The following is a 25,868-nucleotide window of genomic DNA, read 5'->3' on the forward strand; positions in this document are numbered from 1 at the left end:
TGCCCTGGCCTTCCAATGTGCTGGGATTACAGGCAGGAGCCGTCATACTGCCAAAATTTTTTCTTACATCAAATATCAGAATGTGACTTCATATTCTGATCAAGATGGAGCACATCACTATGGCCTATATCTCCTGCTGATTATAACTAAAAACTCTGGACAAAAGTTAAAAAAAAACCAGCTAAGGACTCTTGAAAGTAAACAAAATAGGCAAATAGTGATATGGAGTCAAAACTTGAAGAAACAACACATATCAGAATGATTTTTCATTTTTCCCCCTTTTCTCCTGTGGCTGCGCCCCAAGGGCAGGCCTCAAGTGCAGAACATCTCAGTTGCAGTGACCCAGGCAGTTAAAACTTTTAAAAGAAACCTAGTCTTTCTGCACAGAAGAACTGGGAAAAAGGGACCTCCATGGAACAGAATGTAGAAGGAATCCTGGAGAGAAGTGTACTGGAGAACAGGAACAGGATGTCTTAATAATATATAAGAAACTACACAAATCCAAGTTTACCTTTGAGGTGCATATGCATGGAATTAGATCTACAACAACATAGCAAAGCTTTGAGAACTGAACTAGGATGTAAAGCACCACCCAAGGCTCAGACTAACTTCTTAGAAGTATATGTGTTGAACAGACCCAAAGCAGCATTCACTACATTTTGAAAACTAAACTGAGATTGGGACATTGTCCACAGAAAGTGATTTTTAAAACTTGCAGTCTGAAGCTAACTGGAGTGATTGCCTGCTAAAATGGTTAGATAAAATAAAGTAATAATAATAACATCTGTTAGAGGATTTAGATAGGACTCACATCCACACAATTTAATATTCAGAAAGTCCAGAATACAATTCACAATTACCCAACAAACAAAAAACCAGAAAAGTGTGACCAATTCTTAAGTGAACAGATAATTAACAAAGGCCAACCCCAACAAGACACACCTGGTGACATTATCAGATACAGACTTTAAAATAGATACTATAAGCTCCATGAGGTTAAATAAAATAAGTGAAAAGATCATTAAAAAAAATAATAAAATAAAAAATTTACTATTGAAACATACAGTCTCTGAAATTTAAAATTTACTGGATGGGGCCAACTGTAGTGGCTCACACCTGTAATCCCAGCACTCTGGGAGGCTGAGGCAGGTATATCACTTGAGGTCAGGAGTTCAAGACCAGCCTGGGCAACATGGTGAAACCTCGTCTCTATCAAAAATACGAAAAATTAGCCTGGCATGGTGACACGTGCTTGTGGTCCCAGCTACCCAGGTAGCTGAGATGGGAGGATCACTTGAGCCTGGGAGGTGGAGGTTGCAGTGAGCCAAGATTGTGCCACTGCACTCCAGCCCGGGTGACAGAGTGAGACCCTGTCTAAAACTAAATACATAAGTAAAATAAAATTTACTGAATGAGTTCAGTAGCAGAATAAAGATGATAGAGAAAAGAGTAAGTAAACTTAAAAATAGATTAATAGAAATTATCCAATTTGAAGAACAAAGAGAAAAAAGATTGGAAAAAAACTGAATAGAACTTCAAGGAGTCATAGGACTATATCAAAAGTCTAATACTGATAACACTGGAGTCCCATAAAGATATTGGTACAGGGCCGGGCGCGGTGGCTCAAGCCTGTAATCCCAGCACTTTGGGAGGCCGAGGCGGGTGGATCGCAAGGTCAACAGATCGAGACCATCCTGGTCAACATGGTGAAACCCCGTCTCTACTAAAAATTACAAAAAATTAGCTGGGCACAGTGGCGCGTGCCTGTAATCCCAGCTACTCAGGAGGCTGAGGCAGGAGAATTGCCTGAACCCAGGAGGCGGAGGTTGCGGTGAGCCGAGATCGCGCCATTGCACTCCAGCCTGGGTAACAAGAGCGAAACTCCGTCTCAAAAAAAAAAAAAAAAAAAAAAAAAAAAAGATATTGGTACAGAAAGAAATTTTGAAGATAATGGCTGAAAACTTTCCAAACTTGGAGAAAAAGACATCAACTTGCAGATTTAAGAAGCTCAGCTAACCCAAAATAGAATAAACTCAGAGAAAAGCGTACCCAAACACATTTTAATCAAACTGCTAAAAACTAAACATAATGAAAAACATCTTAAAAGCAGCTAAGGAAAAATGACACATAACATATAGGAGAACAATGATGTTAATAATGATGTTGAACTTCTCATCATGAACCATGGAAGCCAGAAGACAGTGGAACAACATCTATAAAATTCTGACAAAACTGTCAAGCCAGCATGCTACATCCAGCAAAAACATCCTCAGACATGAAGAAGAAACTAAGATATTCTCAGATGAAGGGAAACTAACAAAACTCATAGCTAACTAAAAGAAATGTGAAATGAAGTTCTTCAGACTGAAGCAAAATAATACTAGGTGAAACCTAGAACTTTAGGAAAGAATAAAGAACAACAAAAATAAATATCTGGGAAAATCTAAAAGATTGTTTGCTTTTTTCTTTTTTTGTTTTTGGTTCTTTAAAATAGGTATAATTGTTGAAAGAAAAAAAATTTTGAAAAATTTAACATCGCTCTATGGAATTTTTAATGCTTCATGCTCTCATATATGTAGATTTAATATAAGTGACAACTATAACATAAAAGAATCCACTTCTCTCAGACATGACCAAAAAACCATAAAAGAAGGGGGTTAAGGGACTTTTATGGTTGCAAGGCATCTACATATTACTTAAATTGTAAAACATTAAGTAGACACAGATATGATATGTTAAATATTTCTATTGCATTACTTAGAGCAGTTATCCTTTTTTTTTTTTGAGACGGAGTCTCGCTCTGTCACCCAGGCTAGAGTGCAGTGGCGCATTCCTGCTCACTGCAACCTCTGCCTCCTGGGTTCAAGTGTTTCTCCTGCCTCAGCCTCTCGATTAGCTAGGATTATAGGCTCATGCCACCATATGCAGCTAATTTTTTGTATTTTTAATAGAGACAGGATTTCACCGTGCTAGCCAGGATGGTCTCGATCTCCTGACCTCATGATTCGCCCACCTCAGCCTCCCAAAGTGCTGAGATTACAGGTGTGAGACACCACGCTTGGCCTAGAGCAGTCATTCTTAATTGAGGTGGAGAGGACATTTTTAATTGCCATAACTGGAGGAAGGGATGTGACTGGCATCTAGTAGGTAGAGGTTAGAAAAATTGCTAAACATTTTACATTTGCACAACACAGAACAAAGATTTATCTGGTCCAAAATAAAGAATTATCTGTTTCAAAATGTCAGTAGTGTTAAGAGTGAGAAACACTGCTGTAGAACAACCAGAAAGTAGAGTAGAATACTAAAACTATCCAAACAGCCAAAAGAACGCAGAAAGGGAAAGGGAAAATAGGGAAACAAAAAAGCAGACAGGACAAACAAAAAATATATAATAAAATTATAGAACTAAATCTAAACATTTCCAATGATTACATTAAATATAAATCATCTAAACACCAATTAAGAGATCAAAGTTATTATATTCGCTTAAAAAATGTATGTGCTAGTCTCAGGAAAGCCAGTTTAATTATAAAAACTTAGGTAAAAAGTAAAAAGGTAGAAAAAGATATACCATGCAAACAATAATCAAAAGGAATTTGGAGAAGACATAATAATTCTGAGTGGCTACACATCTAATAACAAGCTTTTAAAATACAAGAAGGGCAAAAACACACCTTAACAAATTTAAATAAGTTGAAATTACACAGAGCATTTTAACTGATCATAATAAAATTATGTTAGAAATCAACAATAGAAATATAATTTGTTTTTGCATATAGATGTCAAATTATTGGATTGCCAGTTGCTAAAAATTGTCCTTTTATCATGTAATTTCTTCGGCAACTTCACTGAAAATCAATTGAGCCATTTTTTGTGAGCCTATTTCTGGATTCTGGATTCTATCTATACGTTTATCTTTTATCAATACTATGCTGTCTTGATTACTCTAGCTTTATAAAAGCCTTGAAATCAAGAAGTGTGACTGCTGCAGCTTTGTTTGTATTTTTCAAAATTGTGTTGGTGATTGTAGGTCTTTTGTTTATCCATGTACATTCTATTTCTTGTTTTATTTTTAAATTAAATTTTATTTATTTTTAGAGATGGGAATCTTGCTATGTCGCCTAGGCTGGAGTTCAGTGGCTATTTACACTAAGTTCAGTGGCCTTGAATTCCTGTGCTCAGCCTCCTAAATAGCTGAAACTACTGTGTGCTCCACACCCAGCCATGTAAATTGTAACACCAACCTATTGATTTCTACAAAATACCCTAATGGGATTTTGATTGAGATTACATTAAACTTATATATCAATTTGGGAAGAACTGACATCCTAATAATATTGAGTCTTCTAAACCATAAAAACCATGTAATTTCCATTTACTTAAGTCTTCTTTTCTTTTCTTTTTTAGTTAATTAATTTTTTTTAGAGTTTTGCTCTCGTTGCCCAGGCTGGAGTGCAATGTCTCAATCTCTGCTCACCACAACCTCTGCCTCCCAGGTTCAAGCGATTCTCCTGCCTCAGCCTCCCAAGTAGCTGGGATTACAGGCATGCACGCCATGCCCAGCTAATTTTGTATTTTTAGTAGAGATAGAGACAGGGTTTCTCCATGTTGGTCAGGCTGGTCTTGAACTTTCAACCTCATGTAATCTGCCTGCCTCAGCCTCCCAAAGTGCTGGAATTCTAGGCATGAGCCACCATGCCCAGCCTGTCTTCTTTTATTTCTTACATCAATAATTTGGAATTTCTAGCACATATTTTGTAGAACTATACACAAATATTTTATATTTTTAAATAGTTATATATAGTATTCTCTTCAAATTTCAATATCTGATAGTTGTTGCTAGTTTATAGAGATACAATTGGTGTCTGTATACTGACTTCAAATCCTATTATTTTTATAAGTGATGGGTTTTGGAGTTTATAAAAAGAAAAAAAAAAAAGAAAAAAAATCCTGTGATTTTCCTAAATTCACTTACTCATTTCAGTAAATGTTTTGTATATTCCTTGGGGTTTTTTATTTGGGCGATCATGTTGTCAGCCAACAGAGACAATTATTTATTTATTTATTTAGTCTTATTGTACTGACTTTGCTCTACAGTGCAGTGTTGAATAGAAGCAATGAGAGTGGACATCCTTCCCTTGTTTTTTATCTTAGGAGAAACCAGCCGTTTACCATTATGTTAGCTACATGTACCCTCTATTAAAATGGAGAAGTTCCCTTCTTGGTTTGGTGGGCATTTTAGAAATTCAAGTAGGAATGCTTTTTCTTCCTGTATTGAGATGATCATACGATTTTAAAAATTCTGTTGATATGAAAAATTACATTAATTTTTAAATACATTTTAATTAAGCCAGCATTATCCTATTTCTTGAATAACTTGTCATTAACTGTTATTATTTTAATAAATTGCTAAAGCCATTTGCCTCAACATTTTAGAAGATTTTCAGTGTCTATGTTTATATTCTCTCTCTCTTTCTCGTGTGTGTGTGTGTGTGTGTGTGTGTGTGTGTGTGTCTTTCTCTCTCTCTCTCTCTCTCTCTCTCTCTCTTATTTTTTTCTTTTCCTTGCCCTTTGGTTTGTTTTACAGTAGTGCTAAACTCATACAATGAGCTGGGAGGTGTCCTGTGCTCTACTGTTTTCTGGTAGAGTTATGTAGAATTGTTATAGTATTTTAAATGTTTGGTATAACTCACTGGCGAAATCTAGAATTTTCTTTGTTAAAACTTTTAAATTATAAATTCATTTTTAAAAGTAGATATAAGGTTATTCAGGTTATCCATTCTTTTTGAGGGAGCTTCATTAATTTACATTTCTCAAAAAATTATATATTTCATCTAAGGTATTATATTTCTGGAAATAAATTTTTAATTATATTCCTCTATTGTCCTTATAATGTTGGTAGTGTCTCTAGTGATGGCCTCTCTTTCATTCCTAATATTGGTAATTTGCCTTTACTCTCTTTTTTCTTGGTCAGTTTGGATAAAGGTTTATAAGTTTTACTGGTCTTTTCAATGAATCAGCTTTTTATTTCATTGTTTTATTATTTCCTTATTTTCAATTTTATTGATTTCCACTGTTATCTTTATTATTTCCTTTTTTCTACCTCCTTGCATTTATTTCATTTTCCTTTTCTAGATGCTTAAGCTCAAAGCTGAGGCTATTACTTTTATACACTTGTTCTTTTCTAATATATACATTCTGTTCTGTAAGTTTTCCTTTAAGTATTGGCAGCAGTCCACAAATTTTGATTTTTTTAAATTTGTTTTTATTTTATTATTATTTTTATTAAATTCCAAATATTTTCTAATTTCCTATGAAATTTCTCTTTGGCACATGGTTTATTTAGATGTGGTTCAATTTCCAAACATTTGAGTATTTTCCTGACATCATTCTATTGTTTTCTTGTTTAATCCTTTTCTGGTGAGATAATAGATTATGTATTTGGATTTTTTCCCCAGTGGATTGTTTTTAAATAACCGTGACATAAAATATACTATTTTTAAGTTCACAACTCAGTGGCATTAAGCACATTCACAATGTTGTGTAACCATCATCACTATTTCCAGAACTTTTTCATCATCACCTGGAACACTGCACCCATTAAACAATAACATGCCATTTCCCCCAACCTCGTGTAACCACTAGTCTATTTTCTGTCTCTATGCCTAGTGCCTATTCTGTGTATGCTTTTAATTCTTTAAACTTGTTAATATTTGTTTTACAGTCCAGAGTATGGTCTGTCTTGGTAAATGTCCCATGTACATTTGAAAAGATTGTGTAGTCTGTTGATGTTGGGTGAAATGTTATTTTAAAAAAGCTAATATGGTCAAGTTAATTGATAGTATTGTTCTTTTATATTCTACTAACTTTTAATTAAATTCTTCTATTGATTTCCGAGAAAGAAGTGTTGATGTCTACATGTATAAATGTAGAATTCTTTATTTTTGCTTTAGTTCTTTTAGCTTTTGTTTCATGTATTTTGAAGCCCTATTGCTAGTGAACACACATTTAAGATTATTATGTCTTTAATGAGTTATGCATTTTAATTATGTAATGTTCCTCCTTATTCGTAACAATGCAGGTTATGAGCATCACTAACATGAAAATCTGAAATTTAAAATGCTCCAAAATCTGAAACTTTTGGAGTGCCGACATGACACCACAAATGGAAAATTCCACCCTTAACTCCATGGATGGGTTGCAGTCAGAACGTAGGCACACAACACAGTTTATTCAGAATGCCTCCTCATCCCTAAAGGACCCACTTGTTGGTCTCTTGACTGCTTCTAATGTTTCTTCTCACCTAAAAAAAAAATAAAATACAGTATACAGTTACCTTTTAGTCAAAACACAGCATTGTGGGTTGAGATTGAAAGCCTGCTGCTGTTTTTGTGCTGTTGTTTAACAGCTGATCCAAGTATTCTGGTGGTGCTGCTGTGCTGTTTTGTTACCCTGAACGTGTTATTTTTTTTCTCTATTAGTGATATGTCGTATCATTTTCAGTATTATGTCTTTTTTTAAAACTATCAGGTACTCATGTCAGTAAGTGTAAAAAAATGATTGGTTATCTGCAGCATATGAATTCAGAGTCAGGAATGATGGTGATGCCAAACCAACACAGACCATCCACATGGGTGGCTGCGATAGGGGCACCTTTGCTTTCTGATGGTTCAGTATACGCAAACTTCGTTTCATGAACAAAATTATTTAAAATATTGTATTATACCAGGTGCGGTGGCCCTCGCCTGTAATCTCAACACTTTGGGAGGCCAAAGTGGGCATATCACCTGAGGTCAGGAGTTCAAGACCAGCCTGGCCAACAAGGAGTCCTGTCTCTACTAAAAATACAAAAAATCAGCTGGGCATGGTGGCCCATGTCTGTAGTCCTATCTAGTTGGGAGGCTGAGGCAGGAGAATCACTTGAGCGCAGGAGGCAGATGTTGCAGCGAGCTAAGATGGCACCACTGCACTCCAGCCTGGGTGACTGAATGAGACTTTGTCTCAAAAAAATAAAAATAAAAAAATTTTAAAACATTGTATTAAATTACCTTCAGTCTATGTATATAATGTGCATATGAAACATAAATGAATTTCATGCTTAGATTTGGGTTCCATGCCCAAACTATCTCATTATGTATATGTGAATATTGCAAAATCTGAAAAAATAATACAAAATACAAAACATTTCTTGGACCAAGCACTTTAGAGAAGGGATACTCAACCTTTACTTCTTTTTCCAAATCTCCTTTTATATAAGCTATTCAGATTCATGAACTGGAAGTACTCCATCTCACATTCCCCAGTCACATATCTTAATCTAATTTAGTCAGAAACTACAGTGGTTTACATGTTTCTAAAAACAGAACTATTTGACTTGCAAAACAAGTGGAGAGCTATGTAGTGACTGAAACATATAACCTCCAAATATGAGGTAATCTCACATTAGCAGAAGAGAAAAATTTTAGAAATCGTTTTATGGTGGATAGCGGGAATCGTAGACTGAAGTTTGAAATCCTATACAAAATCCTCTGTTGTGTTTTTGCTTGCATTTTGGGACCTCTAGCCTTCTTTCTTGTCTTACTCTTTTTGGAAACTAATGTTCTTCCAGAAAATATCAATAGGACTACTAGAGTGACCCCTAATGCCAGAGTACACACACTCCCACTCCCTAAATGCCAACCTAAATTCCTGAGAGAGCCAGGATCAACTGATATCTATTTTTGGACCTCAGGATAGTGGAGAGTTTTGTTAGCGTGTTTTTAGTCCTAACAAGGCAGCATAAGCCAGCATAGCTTGCTGTGTAATTGGTGTAGGAAATAGTATCCCTCACTACTTATTCATGACTGTTATTTTCTTTAAAAACACACACATGCACACTTTTATTTGTTTATTTATTTTAGAGACAGGGTCTCACTCTGTTGCCCAAGCTGGAGTGCAGTGATGCCATCACAGCTCACTGCACTCTTGACCTCTGAGACTCAGGCCTTCTGACCTTCTGCCTCAGCCTCCCTAGGAGCTGGTGCCACCATGCCTGGTAGTGTGTGTGTGTGTGTGTGTGTGTGTGTGTGTGTGTGTGTGTAGGTAATCCTTCTACCTCAGCCTCCTGTATAAAAAAAAAACAAAAAAAAAAGCTACAAATCAGATAACAGCCTTCACTGCTAAAGAAAGAGAACACTGGCTTTGGTGAGATTTGGCAGACATGTTAGATGATGAAAATGGGGAGTACCTCTTCTGAGTCTCAAATTTCTCTTATGGCATATGTAGATTATAATGCTTGCCTCAGGGAATTGTTCTGAGAAATAAGATCATTGATTTGAAAGAATTTAATTAACTACAGAATTCTAAGTAAATATTAGTTATTAATGTTGCTTTTATATGCACCAGTATGATTTATCACCTTAATAATTTAGTTTTAATTGAAGAAGTTGATACATTTATTTGGCTTATATTTCTTTCAAATTCCTTGTTTCCTTTATGAAGAGAGGCAGTTGGCATTTCAGTAAATTATTTTTAAAAGTCTTTTGTCCTTTGTATTTACTTCTCTGCTTTCCATTTACAACAAGATGATCAAATCCATCCACATTATTTTCTATGTAGCCATGTTTTTTTAAAGGTATTTTAAATATACAAAGTATTTCCACGAATATATGTGGTACATCTTATCTTTTTAAGACTAAATTTGGAAAGGTAAAAACCTTTCCTCCACTATTTCTAAAATATATTGCCTCTAGATACCAGTGTTGAAGTTCTCAGAATTCATATCCAATCATCACTGTAGATTTAGATATATATACATACATACTGCTGCGGATAAGGCCAGTTACAGATATAGCTCACTATGTAGTTCGTCTATGCAAAACATAGTTTTAAGTCTGTATGCGCCGGGCGTGGTAGCTCAAGCCTGTAAACCTAACACTTTGGGAAGCCGAGGTGGACAGATTGCCTGAGCTCAGGAGTTCCAGACCAGCCTGAGCAACACAGTGAAACCTGGTCTCTACTAAAATACAAAAAATTAGCCAGGCCTGCCGGCGTGTGTCTGTAGTCCCGGCTACTCAGGAAGCTGAAGCAGGAGAATTGCTTGAACCCGGGAGGTGGAGGTTGCAGTGAGCTGAGATTGTGCCACTGCGCCCCAGCCTGGGCAACAAAGCGAGACTCCATCTCCAAAATAATAATAATAATAAATTAATAATAATAAAGTCTATATACAAGATATATGTGTTTTTTGAAGTATGTGAGGTTGACAAAAATAATTAAAATATAACAAATTATATTTCAAGATAATTTATTATCCAGGCATGGTGGCTCATGCCTCTAATCCCAGCACCCTGGGAGGCCAAGGTGGGTGGACTGCTTGCAAATATGAAGTGTAAAAGATTTTCAGTTATTTGATTTTCTCAATTGCTTGCACTCTAAATAGGAGGAAATATATTCATAGTGACTAAGGATTGGCATTTGTGAAAGACAGAAACACAAATAAATAAACACTTATATGTTTACAAACTATTCATATGTATAAATATGAGAATTCATATTCCAGTTGATAGAAGTATGTTATTTTTCTACATGAATCCTACAGCATCTGTTATAATACATGATCGAAGTTTGAAAAATTTTGAAAATCTGAAGCATCTCTGAATGGCTAAGAAATCAAGTTTAGACATGCTGTAAAGCACTCTAAATGACTCATAAGTAGCAGTTTGAAGTCTTTTTGACATTTTAACCTTTCCTTTTTTTATTTTTTTAACCAACCTGGAAGATTGGAATTATTTCATTTATTTTAAGGGATAGTGTCTTGCTATATGACCCAGTATGGAATGCAATAGCTATTCACAAGCACGATCATTGCTCTCTATACCCTTGAACTCCTGGGCTCAAGTGATCCTTTAACCCATGAGGATCAAGTGATCCTCTTACTTTAGCCTCTGGGTAGCTGGGACTATAGGTGCATGCCACAGTGTCCATTAATATTTTATTTTTATTAAAACTATATATTTACCTGATTTTTAAGGTCAAATAGCTTTATGGGGCCTAAATTTTAAAATGGCGATCTTTAGACCACCCTAGAGTGGTCCTGACAATGTGCCTCTCATTTCTCCAACAGCAGAGAACATAATTGACACCCAGCTATGGGCTCTGAAATCCATTGCTGCCATGTACACTGGGGCCATGCTTCCTACAGGCTGCTCCTAACCAACAGCTGAGTACAACAGACATACTAAGGAGGGCTCATTCCTGGAAGACAAGGCTCCTCTGGCCAGTAGCCTTAGTTCAAGGATTTTGCAATGTGCTTGCTGACGTTTCTTTAGATTTTGATTGCAGACTATGAATCTTCTCTCTTTCGCTCACATAGACATGCACAGAGGTCTGATGGCTCTCCAAGCCTCCCTCAGCTTCCTCTCCATGTTCTCTTACACCTGATTCCTTCTTGGCATGTGCTTCTTAAAGGACTTGGATTAATATACATAACTTTTGGTTAGCAATATACAGTATTTTAACTGTGTTAAACATTATTCACATCTAATGTATAGTGGATTATGATTGCATTTTTCGTAATTATTTGCTTTCTTCTATTTAATTATTGCCTTGCTTATTTGTTTAATTTTTTTTTGTATACCTATACTGTTTATTCCCTGATAAATTCACACACATTGACTTATCTATCAATTTCACCTTTTCCTTGGAGACATCCTTTTTAAACCTGCTATCCTCCTGCTGCCTTTTGGACTAATTTCCATTATGCCTTGTGAGCTGTAATCATCATTTACCTTGTGATTTTCTTTCTCTCTTTTCTATGAGACTCGTTTGACTGAAAATATCTTTACTTTCCTCTTCCACTTGACTGTTGCTTTGACTGGGTATAAAATTTTAGTTTAGAAGTAATTCTCTCTTAGATATTTGAGGGCATTGCTCCATTGTCTTCTAGCATCCAAGGTTACTATTGAGAAGTTCAGTGCTATTCTGATTTTTTTTTTTTTTTTTTGAGATGAAGTATCACTGTGTCACCCAGGCTGGAGTGCAATGGTGCAATCTCAGCTCACTGCAATCTCTGCCTCCTGGGTTCAAGTGATTCTCATGCCTTAGCCTCCCCAGTAGCTGGGACTACAGGCGTGTGCCACCACACCCAGCTAATTTTTTGTATTTTTAGTAGAGACAGGGTTTCACTGTGTTAGCCAGGATGGTCTCGATCTCCTGACCTCGTGATCTGCCCACCTCAGCCTCCCAAAGTGCTGGAAATACAGGCATGAGCTACTGTGCCTGGCCTATTCTGATTTTTTTTTTTGAGACAGAGTTTCATTCTTGTCATCCAGGCTTGAGTACAATGGCGTGATCTCAACTCACTGAAACCTCCACCTCCCAGGTTCAAGCAATTATCCTGCCTTAACCTCCCAAGTAACTGGTATTACAGGCATGCACCACCATGCCCGGCTAATTTTGTATTTTTAGTGGAGATGGGGTTTCACCATGTTGGTCAGGCTGGTCTCATACTCCTGACCTCAAGTGATCCACTCACCTCAGCCTCCCAAAGTGCTGGGATCACAGGCATGAGCCACCACACCTGGCCCTATTCTGATTCTTGATGCTTTTGTTTTTTAATTCTCTTGAAGATTTTAGGATTTTTTTCTTTGTCCTCATTATTTTAAAATTTAATGAGGATATCTCTTGATCTGGATGTTTTGCTTCCTTTAAATGGCTTCATTGGCCTTATATTGTGTTTTGCTTTTTGTTTAACAGACTTTATTTTTTAGAGCAGTTTTAGATTCACAACAAAATTGAGCAAAAAGTACAGAGGGTTCCCTTGTACCTCTGCCACTCCCCAACATACATATACACAGCCTCTTCTATCACCATTCCACACCAGAATGGCACATTTGTTAAAAATCAATGAACATACATTTACGCATCATCAGCCACAGTTGTCATTAGGTTCACTCTTAATGTTTTATGTTCTATGGAATTTAAAAAGTGTATGGCATGTAGCCACCATTTTAGAATCATACAGAATCATTTCAGTGCCCTATAAATCTTCTGTACTCTGCCTATTTATTCTTCCCTCCCCCAAAACCCTTGGAAACTGCCTATCTTTTTCATTATCTCCATAGTTTTGCCTTTTCCAGAATGTCATGTAATTGAAATCAAATAATATGTAGCCTTTTCAGACTGTTGGCTTCTTTCATATGTAGCCTTTTCAGATTGTTGGCTTCTTTCACTTAGAAATATGCATTTAAGTTTCCTTTATTTTGTTTTCATTTGTTTGTTTTGTTTTTTGATAATTGATTTCCTTTTTTTTTTTTTAAATGGTCTCACTCTATTATCCAGGCTGGATAGCAGTGGCACAATCCTGGTCCATTGCAACCTCTGCCTCCCAGGCTCAAGCAATCCTCCCGTCTCAGCCTTCCAAGTAGCTGAGACTGCAGGTGCTGCCCTGCTAATTTTTGTATTTTTTGTAGCAATGGGGTTTTGCCATGTTGCCCTGAATGGTCTTGAACTCCTGAGCTCAAGCAATCCAACTGCCTCAGCCTCTCAAAGTGCTGGGATTACAAGCATGAACCACTGCACCCCGCCAATTTCTTTCTCTCTTTCTTTTTTTATTTTTATTTTTGAGACAGAGTCTCGCTCCGTGGCCCAGGCTGGAGTGCAGTGGTACAATTTCCATTGACTGCAACCTCCACCTCCTGGGTTCAAGTGATTCTTGTGCCTTGGCCTCCCAAGTAGTTGGGATTACAGGTGTGTGCCACCATGCCCAGCTAATTTTTTTGTGTTTTAAGTAGAGACGGGGTTTTGCCGTGTTGGCCAGGCTGGTCTTGAACTCCTGACCTCAGGTGATCTGCTCGTCTCAGCCTCCCAAAGTGCTGGGATTATAGGCATAAGCCTCTGACTCCCAGGTTCAGGTGATTCTCATTCCTCAGCCTCCCAAGTAGCTGGGATTTACAGGTGCACACCACCACGCCTGGCTAATTTTTTTTGTTTTGGTTTTTTTTTAGAGACAGGGTCTCACCATATTGTCCAGGTTGGCCTCAAACTCCTGAATGCAAGCAATCCACCTGCCTTGGCCTCTAAAAGTGCTGGAATTACAGATGTGAGCCACTACACTCGGCCATAATTTTTGTATTTTTAGTAGAGACAGGGTTTCACCATGTTGGCCAGGCTGGTCTTGAACTCCTGGCCTCAAGTGATCCACCTGCCTCAGCTTTCCAAAGTGCTAGGATTACAGGCATGAGCCACCACTCCCAGCCCATATAAATCTTTACTGATGAAGTGAGTTTCTTGTAGGCAGCACATAGTTGAGCCAATTTTTTATGAGACAAGGTCTTGCCTTGTTGCCCAGGCTGGAGTGCAGTGACACAATTATAGTTCACTGCAACCTCGGCTTCCAGGGCTCAAATGGTCCTCCCACCTCAGCCTCCCAAGTACCTGGGACTACAGGCATGTGCCACCAAACCTGGGTAATTTTTTGTATTTTTGGTAGAGACAGGGTTTTGCCATGTTGACCAGGCTGGTCTTGAACTCCTAAACTCAATCAGTCCACCCACTTCAGCCTTCCAAAGTGCTGGGATTATAAGCATGAGCCACAATGCTCACTCAGTCCATATCTTTTAAGTGAGAGATATAAATGGAATTTAATCCATTTATATTCAAGGCTATTATTGACAGGTGAGGACTTACTGTCATTTTGTTAACCATTTTCTGATTGTTCTGTATATTGTTTGTTCCTTTCTTCCTCTCTTATTGTTTATCATTGTGGGTTGATAGTTTTCTCTAGTGGTAATGTTTGACTCTTTTCTCATCCTCATATATGTATCTGCTCTACCAATGAGCTTTATACTTTCTTGTGTCTTCATGATGGTAAATACCATCCTTTTACTTCCAGATGTAGGACTCCCTTAAACATTTCCTCTAGGGTCAATCTACTGGTGATGAATTCCCTTAGTTTTTCCTTGTTTGAGAAAAACTTTCTTTCTCCTTTTTTTTTTTTTTTAAATTAAGAGATGAGGTCTTGTTCTTTCATCCAGGCTGGAGTGCACTGGCATGATCATAGCTCATTGCAACCTGAACTCCTGAGCTCAAGGGATCCTTCCACCTCAGTCTCTCAAGTAGCTAGGACTACAGGTGCAGACTGCCACACCTGGCTAATTTTTTGTTTTTTGATAGAGACGGGTCTCTAGCCAGCCCATGCTGGTCTCGAATTCCTGGCCTCAAGCGATCCTCCCATCTCAGCTTCCCAAAGTGCTGGGATTACAGGCATAAACCACTGCACCTGGCCTCTTTCAGCACTTTTAATATTAATCATCCCATTTTCTCCTGGCCTGTAAGGTTTCTGGTTAGAAATCCGGTTAGTCTAATAAGGATTCCCTTACATGTAACATGATGCTTTTCTCTTGCTCTTTTTAGAATCCTTTCTTTGTCTTTGACTTTTGGCAGTTTGACTATAATGTGCCTTACAGCAGACTTTTTGGGATTGAATCTATTTGGGGATCTTTGAGCTTTCTATATCTAGATGTCTAGATATCTTATGTGACTTGGGAAGTTTCACTATTATTTCATTAAATGGGTTTTCTATGACTTTGCCTCTCTTCTCCTTTTGGAACCTCCAAAATTAAAATATTTGGTCACTTTATAGTGTCCCACATGTCTCGTTGTTCAGGCTTTCTTCATTCTCTTCTCCTTGACTAGGTTATTAAAAAAAAAAAAAAGCCCTGTCTTCATGTTTAGAAATTCTTAAAAATTTTTCTGCATAATCTAGTCTATTGTTGAAACACTTGGTTGTATTTTTTATTTCGTTCATTAAACTCTTTAGTTCCAAGATTTCTGTTTGGTTCTTTTTCATAATATCCATTTATTTGTTCTATTTCTCATTTAGATCATTAATTGTTTTCTTAATTTCTTTGCATTCTTTATCAGTTTTCTTTTGTATCTCACTGAATTTCTTTAATATCATTATTTTGAATTCTTTTTCAGGCATTTTATAAATTTCCTTTTTGTTGGTATCTATTACTAGAGAATTCTTGTTTTTTTGTTTTGTTTTGTTTTGGTTTTTTTTTGACACAGGGTCTCACTCTGTGACCCAGGCTGGAGTGCAAGTGGTGCAGTCATAACTCACTGCAGCCTCGACCCCCTGGGCTCAAACACTTCTCCCACCTCAGCCTGGGACCACAGGCATGTGCCACCAGGCCCAGCTAATTCTCTACTTTTCTGTAGAGACAGTCTCTTTATGTTTCCCAGGCTGGTCTTGAACTCCTGGGCTCAAGTGATCCTCCCACCTTGGTTTCCCAAAGTTCTGGGATTATAGGTCACCATTCCCAGCTGAGAATTATTGTTTTCCTTTGGGGGGATTATATTTCCCTGCTTTTTCATATTTTTTATGTCCTTACATTGATATCTGCACATCTGGTGTAACAGTTTCTTTTTCCAGTTTTTTTTTTTTCTTTTTTTGAGACTGAGTTTTGCTCATGTTGCCCAGGCTGTAGTGCAATGGCATGATCTTGGCTCACTGCAACCTCTGCCTCACGGGTTCAAGTGATTCTTCTGCCTCAGCCTCCCCAGTAGCTGCGATTACAGGCATGCGCCACCACGCCCAGATAATTTTGTATTTTTAGTAGAGATGAGGTTTCTTCATGTTGGTCACCCAGGTCTCGAACTCCCAACCTCAGGTGATCCACCCAACTCAGCCTCCCAAAGTGCTGGGATTATGGTGTGAGCCACTGCACCTGGCCTCTTCATCCAGTTTTATGGATTTGCTTTTATAAGAAAAAACTTTTCCCTACAGATGTATCTATAATGTTGGTTGGGTAGGGTGCTTTGGCTTTGATTCTTGGTGAGCACAAGATCATAGCTTCCATATGATTTCTATGGCTATGATCAGTGTCAGTGCCATCTGTGAGTTCCTCAGTGTTTTGGGTTGTGGTTAATAAAGGCTGTGGCAAGGCTTTCTGGGGATGGGGACGCCAGGTGGTCCAGTCCTTAGGCACCGGTGGTAGTGTCAGTGGCCCAAGCATCACAGCTGGCTGGCTTACATGGGCACTAGTAGTGGCAGGCATGGGTGGACCATTCCTTGGGGTTCCAGGCAGCTTGCTTGGGTCCCAATGGTGGCAGTGGTATGGAGGCAGGTGGGTGGATCCTCAGGCTACTGAGTAGTACACATGGCATCAGTGGTGGCAGCAGTGATGGCAAGCTAACCCTCAGGCCCCTGAGAAGTATGTGTGGTGTGCTATTGGTGGCAGTGTTGGACTGGGTGGCCCAGTCTGCATGCCCTCAAGTGGCACCTGTGGGTGGATGCTGGTGCTGGTGACTGCAGGCTGGGTGGGCCAATTCCTGGGTCCCCAAGAGGTGTGCATGGGCACCAAGTGGCAGGCAGAACTGGCCTATCCCCAGGACCCCAGACAGTACACACAGGCCGTGGTGGTGAATGGGATGGGACTGTCATTAGGTTCCCAGAAAGGCATGAGAATATGCTGGCAGTGGTAGATGGGGGGGTCAATCCCCAGGCCCCTGGATGACACTTATGGGCGCTGGCAGTGGCAGTGGTGCGTGAGGCAGGTCTGTCCTCAGGCCTCTGGATCATGCATGTGGGTGCCTGGGGTAATGAGGAGTGTGAGTTGATCCCCACGCTCCCAGATGACATGTACAGATGCTGGCAGAGGCCAGGCAGGATGTGTTTAGCATCAGATCCCCTGAGGGCCTGTCCTCAGGCCCTCAGAAGGCACATGCGGGCATAGGTGGCAGGGGGTGGTGTGGACTCATCCTCAGGCCCCAGAACAGAGCCTGAGTAAGGCAGTCTCCAGGCCTCTGAAGGTTCATGCAGCCTCACTGCAGTAAGGAATGGCATTGCTGGCAGTGGCAGTGGCCCGGAACAGGTGGCTTTCAGGCTGTGGGGAGCACATGCTTCAGGTTCCTTTATCCTGGGGCCAGCCTCCCTCATGCACTGTACTGCCCATGCCCTGGGGTGTAGGATGCTGCATGGGCTGGAAGGCTAGAGACCCAACAGCACTGCTGGGTCCTGCCAGTGTCATGATGCTACAGCCCTCTGGGTAGATATGGGGGGATGTCAGCCAAGACTTCAGGGATGTAATCTGGCATGGACTGCGCACTCAACATCGTACTGTGCTGCAGCTGCTTGGGCTTCAGGGAGTGCTGAGACCTAGCATGAACTCTCCCTCTGGAACAATCCTGTTATGTTGACTCCAGATGGCTACCTATACTAGTCTCAGGGCCCATTAGAGCCAAGGGAATTTCTTGTGGCTGGGATTGCAGCAGTTAATAGTGGGAATTTGGACCTTTGGAGACCTCTTACTTACCTTTTCCCCAGAAAGGAGATGTCTTCCTGGCTCCCAGCTGGCTGGCTGCTTCATTTCCCTCTCCTTGCATGCCTCAGAGGTTCCCTGTCACTTCCCTGCTGAATTCCACTGTTCTCTCTTAGGAAATCTGTTCATCATGTAATTATCTGCTTACTGTTTTGGTACTGCTTTGGTACTGTTTTGTGGAGGAGGCAAGTGCCAGTCTCTTCTAGTCAGCCATCTTGAAGCCTCCCCCATCCAGGAATAGCTTTTTAGTGATTACTCTCAGTGTTACATATTATATATGTACAATTTATCACAGTTTACTCATGTTGACAACTGACTATTCAAACAAAGTTTAAAAACCAGCCTTTTTTTCTTTTTTTTTTGAGACGGAGTTTCGCTCTCGTTACCCAGGCTGGAGTGCAATGGCGCGATCTTGGCTCACCGCAACCTCCGCCTCCTGGGTTCAGGCAATTCTCCTGCCTCAGCCTCCTGAGTAGCTGGGATTACAGGCATGCACCACCATGCCCAGCTAATTTTTCGTATTTTTAGTAGAGACGGGGTTTCACCATGTTGACCAGGATAGTCTCGATCTCTTGACCTCATGATCCACCCGCCTCGGCCTCCCAAAGTGCTGGGATTACAGGCGTGAGCCACCGCGCCCGGCCAGCTTTTCGTTTCTATCTGTTCAACCTCCCCTGTTTTAAATTTAATTGTCTTAAATCTTTCCTCTACACACCTTTGGAAGCACATCAGGCAGTGAGACACAATCCTGGGTGGGCCTGACAAAATCAGAGGAGCCATTACAAGAAGCATCAGGTAGGCTGGGCCCATGGCAGCTCACAACTACAATCCCAGCACTTTGGGAGGCTGAGGCATGTGGATCACCTGAGGCCAGGAGTTTGAGACCAGCCTGGCCAACAGGGAAAAACCCTGCCTCTGCTAAAAATACAAAAATTTAGCCATGCATAGTGGCACACACCTGTAATCTCAGCTACTCAGGAGGCTGAGGCAGGAAAATCTCTTGAACCTGGGAGGTGAAAGTTGGAGTGAGCCAAGATTGCACCACTGCACCCCAGCCTGGACAACAGAGTGAAACTCCATCAAAAAAAAAAAAAAAAAAAGAATAAGGAAGGAAGGAGGGAAGGAAGGAAGGGTAGGACAGAGGGAGGGAGAGAAGGAAAATAAAACAGGGACCTTCATTCTACAACTACAAGAAAGTGGATTCTGTAAAGAATTGAATGATTTGGTAGAGGACTCCAAGCCTCAGATGAGAATCACAACCCTGGCCACACCCTGATTTCACCTTGGTGAGTCCCTGAGCAGAGGAACCAGCTAACCCATACCTGGACTCCTCACCCACAGAAAGTCTGGGACAAATTTTGTGTTGTTTTAAGTTGCTAAATTTGTAGCAATTTGTTACGCAGTAATAGTAAACTAATCTTCAAGGTATCAAGTCATGGAAAATGAAAAAGAAAATAGAAAACTAATAAGCGGTTCTTGCTTTAGAGCTTTTTCAGATGGGACTAGAGCAGCTTTGAGTGTAGAGCTAATTTTGTCCCACTGTTTAGGCAAAACCTTTTTACCCAATACTCTGTGAGTTATGGGGTTTTCCACTCTGGCTATTAGAACAAGAACTATTTCTGCCAATGTATTTAGTTGTAAAAATTATTCCCTCTAATTTTTTTGTTTCTCTTTCCCCAGCCTCAGGTAGTTTCTGTACACCATGTGTTGTTCTGTGCTCAGCTAAAGACTCCAGGGGAAATCTCTTCAGGTCTCTGGAGTTCTTTCTCTCTCTCTCTTTTATTTATTTATTTATTTATTATTTATATTTTTTATTCAGTCTCTGTAGAGACTGTCAAAAATTGCCAATGCTGATTGTATTTCAAGTTGTCATGGCAGAATATTGGGAAAAGTTTTCAATTAGCAATAATTGTACCTGGGATAAACCTCATTGGCTACGATACTGCCACTGAGCAAAGCTTTTTTTTTTTTGAAATGGAGTCTTCCTCTGTTGCCCAGGCTGGAGTGCAGTGGCGTGATTTTGGCTCACTGCAACCACCACCTCCTGGGTTTAAGTGATTCTCCTGCCTCAGACTCCCGAGTAGCTGGGATTACAGGCACCCACCACCACACCTGGCTAATTTTTGTGCTTTACTTAGTAGAGACAGGATTTCACTGTGTTGGCCACGCTGGTCTTGAACTCCTGGCTTCTTCTTCTTCTTCTTTTTTTTTTTTAATAGAGATAATCATTATCTCTTCCCTTCATTTTTCTTTTTCTCTTCTTTTCTTTTTATATTTTTTGTTTTGAGACAGAGTCTCACTGTGTCACCCAGGCTGGAGTACAGTGGCACAATTTTGGCTCACTACAACCTCCACCTCTTGGGTTTGAGCAATTATGCTTCAGCCTTCCGAGTAGCTGGGATTACAGGTGCTTGCCACCTGGCTGATTTTTGTATTTTCTTTCTATATTTTTTGTTTGTTTTTTGTTTTGAGATAGAGTCTCACTTTGTCACCCAGGCTGGAGTACAGTGGCACAATTTCTGCTCACTGCAACCTCTACCTCTTGGGTTCGAGCAATTATGCTTCAGCCTCCCGAATAGCTGGGATTACAGGTGCTTGCCACATCTGGCTGATTTTTGTATTTTTAGTAGAGGTGACGTTTCGACATATCGCCTGGGTTGGTCTTGAACTCCTGGCCTCAAGTGATCCACCCACCTCGGCTTCCCAAAGTGCTGAGATTCGGGTGTGAGCCATCGTGCCCTGGAGTTCTTTCTCTTTGTAGCACCAGTACTTTTCCTTGTAGACTCTAGCAATTCTGGCCTCCTGAGACTCTCAGATCAGGGAGTCTTCTCTACTCAGGAAGACTAAGTTTCCTCATCCCGAGCCATGGCCAAGAAACTCTCTCTAGGTAAACGGAGACAATCATAGGGCTCATTTTAGTTGTTTTGCATTTTGCATCCATCACTGTCCTTTGTTACCTGTGTCTAATATCTTCAAACCATTGTTTCATATATTTTGTCTGTTTTTCTTTTAGTCATTTCAGGTGGGAGGATAAATCTGTTTCCTATTACTCCATCTTGGCTGGAATCAGAATTCCAGTGCCAAACTAAGTACTTTTAAATCTCCTTTTTCTTGCTTATACTGTTCTCCCTTCTAGAATATCCACTTGGTGAACTTTTCTTAAGATCCCAAGGCCAGGTCAAATGTTACCTCCTCTATATAGCCTAATCCTAATCTCTAGGAAGAAATAACCATTCCCTTCTTTGTGCTCCCATGGAATTTATTGTATTATATTTCTACTATAATATGTGTCACATTTTATCCCAATTGATTTATTAAGCTGTCTGACTTCCCTGTTGGAATGTGAAAGAAAATGGATTTCTATTCTCTTGACATTGTATGGATCTCAACAAATCAGACCCATGCTAAGACTGGGGCTACACGATGTTGAAAAGATATGTTTTCTACTGTATTAGTCAGGATTCTTCAGAGAAACAGAGCCAATAGAATATATCTTTGTGAGTGCATATATGAAGAAATGTATTATACGGAATTGGCTTATGTGATTATGGGCACTGAGAAGTCCCATGATCTACCATCTGCCAGCTGGAAACCCAGGAGAGCCATTGGTGTAATTCAAAGATCCTGAGTGCCAAAAAGATGATGGTATAGATTCCAGACCAGATTCAAAGGCCTGAGAATCAGTTGCACTGATGGCAGGGGAAGATCAATGTCCTAGCCCAAGCAGTCAGGCAGACAGTGAATTCAACCTTCCTCCACAATTTTGTCCTATTCATGTCCTCAACAGGTTAGCTGATGCCCACCCACATTGGGGAAGGCCATCTGCTTCGTTCAACCCACTTATTCCAATGCTAATCTCTCCCGATATACCCTCATACACACCCAGATATAATGTTTAATCAACTATCTGGACATCTCGTATCCCAGTTAAGCCATCAAATACAACTAACCATGAATAGACTAGTGAGAGAGCATCCTTTTAGGCCAGTAAGCCATCATAATGTCATAAGAGAGCAGTCTGTATGAGATGCTGTGCATCATGTGTAGAAATAAACATAACAAAATAAAGGAGTCTGCCAAAGCATCACAGATCTGTTATTGTTCCATATAAAAATTGAGGGCTGAGTAGGAATCTAAAGTAGGAAGATATAGGTAAAAGGCTGGCTAAGAGAAATTTTGCTTGAGTAAACAATGTGTGGAAATACAGGTAGATACAGAGAACATGGTATGTTTGAAGGGCAATTAATTTTAGCATGGCTATTTCAATGCAGTTTTCTTCATTCATTTGCATATGTAAATGATCAGAAAAACTAAACCAAAGTCACTTCATCCCTTAATATTTATTGAGTGCCTACTCTATGCTATGTTCTGCTAAATTCTCAGGCTGCAATGATGAGCAAAACTAGGTCCAGTCCCTGCTCCTATGTAACTAATAGTCAACATCAATTGCTGAAGGCCCAATATAGATGGCATATGTAGAATAAAATAGCATCCAATTATTAAGGTAGGCCAAGTAAATTCTTATGATGAAAACAAATGAGGCAAATATTCCAGATGAAACTTTTTCAGCACACTATTAGTCCACTTCTCATCACGAGTTACCTAGGCATCTGCTCTGTGCTCAGGGAATGCAATCTAATGCTAATATTAGCTACATCAACACATAGAAATGAAAGGCAGAAGGAAGGAAGAAAAAAAAGGAAGACAGGCAAAACTGCTGCCCCCAAAAGATATCAAAAATATTTTTATTCTACCTCCTGTTTTTGTATTACCCATTTTTATTAGTTCATTATATTTAGCTTAGTTAAATGCTGGCCTAGAGTGATACTGAACAGGCTGTTTATATCACAGCACTTTCTCTTCTATCTATACAGACCTGCATTCATGGAAAGGGGATTTCTTATGGAAAGTTATTTGTGGTGTAGCTAAGTTATCCTAAAGTAAACAATCTGGAAGAATAAGGGACTGACAATGATCTGCTGTGCCCTGTTACTAAAGAATTGCTGTTATCTTTTTTTTTTTTTTTTTGAGACGGAGTTTCGCCCTTGTTACCCAGGCTGGAGTGCAATGGCCCGATCTTGGCTCACCACAACCTCCGCCTCCTGGGTTCAGGCAATTCTCCTGCCTCAGCCTCCTGAGTAGCTGGGATTACAGGCACGTGCCACCGTGCCCAGCTAATTTTTTGTATTTTTAGTAGAGACGGGGTTTCACCATGTTGACCAGGATGGTCTCGATCTCTTGACCTCGTGATTCACCCGCCTCGGCGTCCCAAAGTGCTGGGATTACAGGCTTGAGCCACCGCGCCCGGCCAAGAATTGCTGTTATCTAAGCATTGTATGTGCATTTCAAATACTCTCAGGAGGAGTTTGTTTTTTATTTTTGTTGTTGTTGCTGTTTAGAGACAGGGTCTCACTTATATTGCCCAGGCTGTTCTCGACCTCCTGGGCTCAAATGATCCTTGAACACCCAAAGTACTAGGATTGCAGGCATGAGCCACCACACCCAGACTTGTATAGCATTTTTCACGGGGGAAGAGGGATTTTGATACTTTCTGTCCTCATCTCAGTGAGATGCCTTTTTTTTTTTTTTTTTTTTGTCTAATGTATTCTTCCTCAAAAGGGCAGAATCCAAGTCAGATGCAGTACAAGAGGAGTTAGTCTGTTCTATAAACTGTTAGAGAGATTTAAAAAATAGGCAATCTAATTGACTCATGCATGGCTCACAGCCATATAAATGCTTGCAAAATTGCTTCCTGCACAGTAATAGTGACCACAGAGAAGCAGAAGTAAAATGGAAGCAAGTGAGATGAGAGCGCTTAGGAAATCTTTAGCAGGACTTTCAAACTTCTGTTAAACCTTTTGTTTAACCTTGCGGAGAACTGTCCTTTGGAAAATTAAATGCTGTTTTAACAAGCATACTGCAGGTCAAAATTCACATAATTTGCCTGCAAAATAAGACCTCATTGGTAGCAAATTTCATTTCTAGAAATATAATGTCTTTCAGAATCAACTGAAGAGAAGCAATTTTTTTTCAAGGACTGTGGCTACATTGTTACTAGGAGATTTGTAATCTGCTTTAAACATGTTACTAAGAAAGAAGTTAACATAACTACTAAGTTTGTTATTTACATTTAATTAAGGGTATTGCTTAAACTATTTGGGTGTTTGAGCTATTAACAATATACACATTTGTAACTTTCTTCATATTCATTTTTAACAAAATCTTTCTTTTGCTATCTTTTTCAAGACTGCCTGTCCTTATATTGATTGGCTTTACCTGTGATTTATTTTCTGGGGTCTCCTTATTATGCTTTGCTGAAACTAATTTATTATTAAACTGATTTTGTTTTTGTTGTTGTCATTTTATTTATTTACTTAGAGATGGGGTCTCACTCTGTTGCCCAGGCTGGAGTGCAGTGGAGCCATCACTGCTCACTGCAACCTCTGCCTCCCAGGTTCAAGAAATTCTCTGCCTCAGCCTCCCGAGTAGCTGGGATTACAGGTGCCCACCACTGCACCTGGCCAATTTTTGTATTTTTAGTAGAGATGGGGTTTTACCATCTTCGCCAGGCTGGTCTTGAACTCTAGACCTCATGATCTGCCGGCCTCAGCCTCCCAAAGTGCTGGAATTACAGGTGTGAGCCACTGTGTCCGGCCCTATTTTATTTTTTTAAGACAAGTTCTCACTCTGTCACTCAGGCTGGAGTGCAGTGACACCATCTTGGCTCTCTGCAACCTCTGCCCCCAAGGCCCAATCAATCCTCCCACCTCACCTTAGCTGCTGGGACCACAGGCAGGCACCACCATGGCCAGCTTTTTTTTTTTTTTTTTGTAGAGACCTGGGCGGGGCGGGGGGTGGTTCTCACCATGTTGCTCAGGCTGGTCTCGATCTCCTGAGCTCAAGTGATCCACCTGCCTCAGCCTCCCAAAGTGCTGGGATTACAGGCCTGAGCCACCGCATTCGGCCAGTGATTTTATTTTTGGTCTTTTGTGGTTTACTTATGGAACTTTAAAACATTTTCTGTATGTGTTTATGTGACTACTAAATTATGACATCAACTGATAAAAGAGTTAAACCATTCTAAGAGAATCAAGGTTTGATTTAAGTCCTGTATTTAAGTTCTCTTAATTCTATCATTAAAATTATGTGTGTGTGTGTGTGTGTGTGCATGCGCGTGCGTGTATGTAAACATACATACAAAGCAGGAGAAAAATATTCATTCTCAGTATACCCTATTTCTTATTTAGAAGATGGATTCTCAGCCAGGCAGGGTGGCTCAGGCCTATAACCCACCACTTTGGGAGGCCAAGGCAGGCAGATCGCTTCAGGCCAGGAGTTTGAGAACATGACGAAACCCTGTCTCTACAAAATAACACAAAAGGCCAGGCGCAATGGCTCACACCTGTAATCCCAGCACTTTGGGAGGCCGAGGCCGGCAGATCACGAGGTCAAGAGATCGAGACCATGCTGGCCAACGTGGTGAAACCCTCTCTCTACTAAAAATACAAAAAAATTAGCTGGGCGTGTTGGTGTGCCTGTAGTCCCAGCTACTCAGGAGGCTGAGGCAGG

General features: G+C 39.9%; 1 protein-coding gene and 1 non-coding gene across 2 annotated transcripts in view; one reads left to right on the forward strand and one right to left on the reverse strand.

The window, feature by feature from the left end:
• The window catches only part of LOC128929458 (uncharacterized), a 52,668-nt gene that overhangs the window by 20,112 nt on the left and 6,688 nt on the right, over nt 1-25,868 (forward strand). The window lies entirely within an intron of this gene.
• On the reverse strand, nt 20,119-20,259 carry LOC118147128 (U4 spliceosomal RNA). Its single transcript, XR_004733280.2, has one exon. It is a non-coding gene; the product is annotated as a U4 spliceosomal RNA (small nuclear RNA).

Source organism: Callithrix jacchus, chromosome 13, assembly GCF_049354715.1.
Source record: "Callithrix jacchus isolate 240 chromosome 13, calJac240_pri, whole genome shotgun sequence".
Lineage (NCBI taxonomy): Eukaryota > Metazoa > Chordata > Mammalia > Primates > Cebidae > Callithrix > Callithrix jacchus.